The sequence below is a fragment of the Callospermophilus lateralis genome, chromosome 4 (assembly GCF_048772815.1).
Source record: "Callospermophilus lateralis isolate mCalLat2 chromosome 4, mCalLat2.hap1, whole genome shotgun sequence".
Taxonomy (NCBI): domain Eukaryota; kingdom Metazoa; phylum Chordata; class Mammalia; order Rodentia; family Sciuridae; genus Callospermophilus; species Callospermophilus lateralis.
Window position 1 is genome coordinate 104,050,690 of NC_135308.1, and position 7,527 is coordinate 104,058,216.

At 34.8% G+C, this 7,527-nt stretch overlaps 1 pseudogene; it reads left to right on the forward strand.

The window, feature by feature from the left end:
- Window positions 1-271: 271 nt before the first annotated feature.
- Window positions 272-1,036, forward strand: LOC143396808 (U1 small nuclear ribonucleoprotein A pseudogene; annotated as a pseudogene).
- Window positions 1,037-7,527: the final 6,491 nt, after the last annotated feature.

The following is a 7,527-nucleotide window of genomic DNA, read 5'->3' on the forward strand; positions in this document are numbered from 1 at the left end:
CTAATAAAAGATGTTTCCCTAAAAAAGGCATTAAGAGTCCATTAAGATCACTGCACATGTCCAGGGGAAGATAGGCAAAAGATATGCTCCTTAACTCTCAAGAGTTTATAACCTCATGACAATATAAAATTACATATAATTTTATATTTTTATACATAAAAAGTCATACTTTTTTATGGTAAGAACATTTAAAATCCCTCTTAATGACTTTCGAGAATACAATGCACTTGAAGTACTTGAGACCCGTTGCTGAATATTGGTTCTTTTCTCCATGGCAGTTCCTGAGACCTGTCCCAACCATATTATTTGTATCAACAATCTCAATGAGAAGACCAAGAATGATGAGCTGATGAAATCGCTGTATACCATTTTCTCCCTGTTTGGTCAGAACCTGGATATCCTGGTGTCATGGATCATGAATATGAGGGCCCAGGCCTTTCTTATCTTCAAGGATCTTGCAAGCATCTTGCACTCCATGAAGGGTTTCCTTTTCTATGACAAGACCAGGTGCATGCAGTAGGCCAAGAATGATTAATATCATTGCCAAAATGAAGGGCACCTTTGTGGAGAGGGACCATAAGTAGAAAAGAGAAAGCCCCAAGAGCCAGGAGATCCCAGCTGCCAAGAAGGCTGTCTACAGATCTGTTCTGGGTATGCCACCGAAGACGCAGGAAGCCAAAATCATGCACCCCATGCTGAACTAGGCTCCCTATATACTACCCCATGGCATGATCCCACTGCCAGGCCTTGCACCAGACAAGATTCTACCAGAGCCATGCCCCCACAACAGCTTATACCAGCTTATGCCACCTGTCGAATTTTTTCCCGAAAATCCACCAAATCATATCTTGTTCCTTACTACATGCTGTCCCTGCTTTTCAACCAGTTCCCTGGCTTCAAGGAAGTCCCCGGGCAGCATGACATTGCCTTTGAGGAGTTTGACAATGAGATACAAGCAGGAGCAGCTCTGGATGTCCTGAAGGGCTTTAAGATCACCCAGAACAACACTATGAAGATCTCCTCTGCCAAGAAGTAAAATCTTTTCTCCAGGCTTGCCCTCACCCCTGTTCTGTGGCTGCCCTTCCCGCTTGGCTCAGACCCTGAAGATAAGTCCCCAGTTGGAAGCCTTTTCAAAGCCACATGAGTGCATGGTCACCATACAACACTGTAGTCAGAGTCTGTCCCCAGACCTGTAACCTTGCACCTGGTGCTTAAGACTGGAATTAAAGTATGTTTTTGAGGTTGGTTTAAATATATTTATAATGCATTTTTATTAATTATATTCACCATATTGTATGATACATGTCTTGAATTTATTCCTCCTAACTGGAATTTTCTATCCTTTGACCACCATCTTCCCTGTCCCTAGTAATCATCTATCTAACATCTACTTCTGTCACTTCAACTTCTTTAAGTCACACATGTAGCATCATGGAGTGTTTATCTTTCTATGTCTTGCCTATTTCACTTTGTACAATGACCTTCAGGTTCATCTGTGTTATCACAAATGACAGGACTTTCTCTTTAAGGCGGAATAATATCCCATTGTGTATATATACCATGTTTTCTGTATCTTTTCATCTACTAATAGACACTTAATTTCATTCCATACGTTAGCTATTATGTATAAAGCTGCAGGGAACATAGAAGTGCAGATATGTCTTTGGCATACTGATTTCATTTTCTTTAGATGTATACCCAGGAATGGCATTGTGTGATCACATGGTGGTTCTAATTTTATTTATTTACTGAGGATTTCCAGACTGTCTTGAATAGTAGCTATACTAACCCATATTTCTGCCAAGGGCCCCTTTTGCTCCACATCTTCCTCAATGCTTGTTAATTTTTGTCTTTTTGATGACAGCCATTCTAACAGATGGGTGAGGGGATATCTCATTGTGGTTTTAGTTTGTAATCCTCAAATAAGTGATGCTGAGCATTTTAAAATATAAACATTGGCTATTTGTCTTCCTTTGAGAAATATCTATTTAGTCCCTTTGCCCATTTATAATTTTTTTTTTGCTATTGGATTGTTCAAGTTCCTTATACATTTTGGATATTAACACCTTATTAGATATATTTCTCCCATTCCCTATGTTATCTCCTCTTTCTGTTGATTGTTTTCTTGGCTGTATCAAAACTTTTGGTGTGATGTAATCCCATATGTCTATTTTTGCTTTTATTGCCTGTGCTTTGGGTTTCATTTCCAGAATATCATTTCATAGACCAATGTAATGGAGCTTCCCACCTATATTTAATCTAGTAGGTTTTACAGTTTCAGGTCTCATGTTTAAATCTTCAATCCATTTGACTTGATTTTTGTATCTGGTATAAGATGAGGGAGAAAATACATGCTTCTGCTTGTGAATATTCAGTTTTCCCAGCACCATTTATTAAAGAGACTTTCTTTTCCCTATCAAGTGTCCTTGGCATGTTTTGAAAACATCAATTCATCATAAATGCATGGATTTATATCTGAATTTATTTACTTATTTGTCCCATTTATTGACATCCATTATTTTATGTGTCTGTTTTAGCACCAGTACTATGTTGTTTTGATTATTATACCTTTGTAGTATGTTTTAAAGTCAGGTAGTAATGACTCCAGTTTTGTCTTTATTGCTCAAGATTGCTTTGGCTATTTGGAATTTTTTGTGATTATATTATACATTTTAGGATTTTTTTTTCCTGTAAAAAATACTATTGGAATCTTACTTGTTGTTTTTAGATATACATGACAGTGGAGTGTATTTTGACATATTATACATACATAAAGTATAACTTATTCTAATTAAGATCCCATTCTTGTGGTTGTACATGACGTTGGAGTTTCACTGGTTGTGTATTCATATATGATCATAGGAAAATTATATCTGATTCATTCTACTGTCTTTCCTATTCCCATCTCCCCTCCTTTCTCTTCATTCCCCTTTGTCTAATCCAACAAACTTCTATTCTTCCTCTCCTCATCCTCCCTTTTATGAGTTAGCATCTATATATGAGAGAGAACATTTAGCCTTTGGTTTGGGGGGATTGGCTTATTTCACGTAGCATGATAGTCTCTGATTCTATTCATTTACCAGCAAATACCATAATTTCATTCTTCTTTATGGCTGAGAAGTATTCCACTGTGTATATATGCCACATTTTCTTTATCCATTCATCTGTTGAAGGGCACCCAGGTTGGTTCCACAGCATGACTATTGTAAATTGAACTGCTATAAACATTAATGTGCCTGTGTCACTGTTTTGAGCTTTTTTAAAGTCCTTTTGGAACATACTGAGGGGTGGGGTTCCATTCCAAGTTTTCTAAGGAGTCTCCATACTGCTTTCCAGAGTGGTTGCACCAATTTGTAGTCCCACCAGCAATGTATGACTGAACATTTTCCCCCACATCCTTGCCAGTATTAACTGTTAACTTGTATTCTGATAATTGCCATTCTGACTTGAGTAATATGGAATCTCAGTGTAATTTTAATTTGCATTTCTCTAATTATTAGAGATGTTGAACATTTTTTCGTTTGTTCACCATTCATATTTCTTCATCTGAGAGGTACCTGTTCCGTTCCTTTGCCCATTTACTGATTGGGTTATTTGGGTTTTAGGTGTTAAGTTTTTTGGGTTCTTTGTATATCCTGGAGATTAATGCTCTATCTGAGGTGCAGGTGGTAAAGATTTTCTCCCATTCTATAGACTGTTTGTTAACATTTTAGATTGTTTCCTTTGCTGTGAAGAAACTTTTTAGTTTGATACCATCCCATTTATTGATTCTTGATTTTACTTCTTGCACTTCAGGAGTCTTATCGAGGAGGTTAGTTTCTAAACTGACATAACATAGAATTAGGCCTACTTTTTTCTTCTAGTAGGCACAGGTTCTCTGGTCTAATGCTTAGATCCTTGAACTACTTTGAGTTGAATTTAGTAAAGGGTGAAAGATAGCTGAACGAGAAGAAGGGAAAACTATCTCATTCACAATAGCCTCAAAAAAAGTAAAATACTTGGAAATCAATCTAACAAAAAAAGAGGTGAAAGACCTCTACAATGAAAACCACAGAACGCTAAAGAGAGAAGTTAAAGAAGACCTTAGAAAATGGAAAGATCTCCCATGTTTTTGGATAGGCAGAATCAAAATTGAAAAAATGGCCATACTACCAAAAGTGCTATCTAGATTTAATGAAATTCCAATTCCATTCTGCAATTGGAATTTTAATAGAGATTGATTTGAATTTTCAGATCACTTTGGATAGTATGGACATTTTAACAATATGAAATCTTCCAATCAATTAACATGCTATATATTTCCACTTATTTGTGTCTTCTTCTTTCATCATATTTTATGGTTTTCAGTGAATGGATCTTTCATATCCTTGATTAAGTTTATTCCTACATATTTTATTTTTTGCAGCTATTATATATAACATCATTTTCTATATTTTTTATATCCTGCAACTTTACTGATTTTATTAGGTCACAATTGTGTGTGTGTGTGTGTGTGTGTGTCTGTCATCTTCATAGTGTTATCTATAAAGATTTGCACCTAAGACCATGTTAACTGCAAAAAAGGGACAATTTAACTTCTTCCTTTCGTATTTTTTCTTTTACCTAATTTCTCTAGCTAGTGCTTATAGTACTATGTTGCACAGAAATGGTGAAAATATTTATCCTTATCTTGACCCAAATCTTACAGGAAAAACTTTCAAATTTTCATGGCTGATTATGATATGAGCTGATTATGATATGAGGTTATGAATAAATTTTGAATTTTGTCAAATGCATCTGAGATGATCATAGGGTTTTTGTCCTTCATTTTGTAATGCAGTGTATCTCATTTGTAGATTTCTGTATGTTAAAACATCTTTGCATCTCTGAAATAAATTGCATTTTATGATGATTAATGATCCTTTTGATATGATATTGAATTCAGTTTGCTAGTATTTTGTTGAGAATGTTGCCTCTATGTTCATCAGGGCTATTGGCCTGCAATTTTCTTTACTTGAGTGTCCTTGTCTGGCTTTAGTATCAGGGTAATTCTGGCCTCATGAAACAAATTTGGAAGTGTTTCCTCTTCTTCAATTTTATGGCAGAGTTTTGGAATGATTACAATTAAATATCCTGTAGAATTAAGCAGCAAAACCATCAGATATTGGGCTTTTCTTTGACAGGAGACTTTTAATACTGATTCAATCTCCTTGCTCATATATAGTTTGTTCAGATGTGCTATATTTTGTGATTCACAAATTAATGTTTCAGGATATTTTATTTCATGTTACAAAGGAGAAAACAGGTTTTGTTTTTGTATAATATAGAAGCATAAGGAATATCTATTCATGCAGAATTATTTTATAACCATATCAACTTATAAATAAGGTAAATAAAATTCAATGTTGTAATCACATCAGATCCAATTTAGGTATACAATTGTAAAACCCTTGCCACAATAAAGAAAAAATACACTTTTTTTTTAATCTTATTTTTTTTTTTTGGTGGGGTTCTTTTTTTTTTTTTTTTTTTTTTTTGTCTTTTTTGGAACTGGGGGTCGAACCCAGGGCTTTGCGAATGCAAGGCAGACGCTTTGCCACTGAGCTACATCCCAGCCCAGAAAAAATACACTTTAATCCTCTCCAAAAGTTTTCATGTGCCCCCTTCACTCCCTTCACCCTTGCCATAGGCAACTGTTGACCTGTTTTCTTCCCCTATAGATCACTTTTAATTTTCTAGAATTTTATGTAAATGGAACCACAGAATATATACTGTTTTCTCCTACTTATATGCATTCAGCATAACAATTTTGTGACTCACTCATATGGATGTTTATATTAATATGTTCTTTTTTATTTCTGAGTAATATCCTTTTTATGGATATACAACAATTTGTTGACCCACTCTTGTTTTGATGGACATTTGAGTAGTTACTGGCTGCCATGAAGCATTGTGTACAAATCTTCATATGGGGTTATGCTTTCTTTTCTACTGAGAATATTCCTAGGAGTAAAAAGTGAAGCCATAAGGTATGTGTATGTTCATTTAGGACAGTGCCAAAATGTTCCAAAGAGTTCCTACCAATTTATAACCCCTTCAGTAGCAATGAACATTTCAGTTGATCCACATCCTCAACAACACTTAGTATGGCCAGTTTTTAAAATGTTATGTATTCAAATATTTAAGGTGTGGCATTTCATTGTTAACTTGATACTAGAAGTCCTACTAATAACTACTGCTCTGAATAAAGGCCCTCTTCACGTCCAATTAGCCCCCAAGAGTTTAGTTAAGAGGTATGAGAGTATGTGTTGCTTGCTTCAATTGCCTCTGACTGCTTATTGGATAGGCAATTTTACACAGATATATAATGAGAGTAATTAGAGTCATGCATGCTTTTTTTCCTGTCCTAAATTTTGTTTACCACAGATATGCCCTTTTTTTTTTTAATTGGGATGGAAGCTATACAGTCTAGCTGTCCAACCCATGATTATAGTAGAGATCATTAGTTCAACAGCTCTACATGACTTATATCCCCATTTTCAAAATCTCTCTCACACTGCCCTAAGGCAGCCAATGCCAATTAGTTATTAAAACAGGAAATAAATTGAAAGCAAATAAATTTGCTTTCTGTATTTTTGGTTAGTGGCAAAAACTTTCCCAGTAAGTTGTACTTTTCCAAATTTTACTAATGGAATTGAATTCCTGTAAGATAACAGTTGATGACAAAAGCAATAAAATATTGAGGCACTTGTCACTGGTGCTTTGGAATACCTACCCTACTCATATTCTCTTCTGTCAATGTCTATTCTAAAATTTTCAAGGTTTTCTAGGCACCATTTTTGGTCATAGAGAAAATTAACCAAACTATGTAGTTAAGGAATATGTACATTTGGACAAAAACAAAGATTCTTTTTACAGGGAAAATACTTCTTTCCAGTCTGCTTATTTAAGTGCTGATCTGGAAGCAATTTAGTAAATCTATTGCATGTAAATTATAATTAACTTTGGACAGAAATCATTTATTTTCTTAAAAAAGAGGTAGATAAACTCAAGGACAAAGAGATCATGTTCAAATCTTAATCTCAGAGTTAAATGAGGCAGAAACAGAGCCAATATGTGGTGCCAACTATATGTATGTGCTTGACTGTTTAAATTGCTGTTACTGTCTACCATGCTACATTGTTATTTTACAATAACAAAATCTTACACATTTATTACTCAGAATACTCAGTATTATGAATATGATCACTTTAATTTATTCTGCCAATCACATAAAACTGAGGTGAATTGGAATTACTATACAAGCAAGCACCAAGCCTGAAAATGCAACTTTTAAATTCAAAGGTTGTTAATATGAGTGTCAGTGAAATTTCTTAAATAAAACCAACATTAACCATCCAACAAAAATAGATGATCTGAGGCAGAAATTAAAATTCTGCTTATAAAAAGAAATAGTGGTGCTTTGGAATACCTACCCTACTCATATTTTCTTCTGATGCTCATAGCTTTGGCTTAGTGAACAATGGACCCTACGTTTCCACCTCTCCA